Source organism: Dendrobium catenatum, unplaced genomic scaffold (genome assembly GCF_001605985.2).
Source record: "Dendrobium catenatum unplaced genomic scaffold, ASM160598v2 original_scaffold_107617, whole genome shotgun sequence".
In the NCBI taxonomy this organism is placed as follows: Eukaryota; Viridiplantae; Streptophyta; class Magnoliopsida; order Asparagales; family Orchidaceae; genus Dendrobium; species Dendrobium catenatum.
Window position 1 is genome coordinate 1 of NW_021426052.1, and position 251 is coordinate 251.

General features: G+C 40.6%; 1 pseudogene; it reads right to left on the reverse strand.

Annotated features, from left to right (window-relative positions):
• Positions 1 to 99: 99 nt before the first annotated feature.
• LOC114578655 lies at positions 100 to 251 on the reverse strand (annotated as a pseudogene; the record flags this gene model as incomplete).

The window sequence follows — 251 nt, forward strand, 5'->3', positions numbered from 1 at the left end:
ACGCTGCTTTATGTAAACAGTCTTAAAAATTTTAACAACACTATTATCTAAAGAAATCAACGCTATTCTCCACATAGCAAATATTGAAATTTGATTTGGTAGGGGTGCGCCAGGCTCTTGCTATAGTGCAACGCAAGAGCGACGCCCAAGAGCCCCAGCAGCAAGCTACCGTGACGGGCCCTTCCCCAACAAAAATTAATTTAATATCATAGTAGGCTAATAGCCCACGTATCAGATATTAAACTGATAAG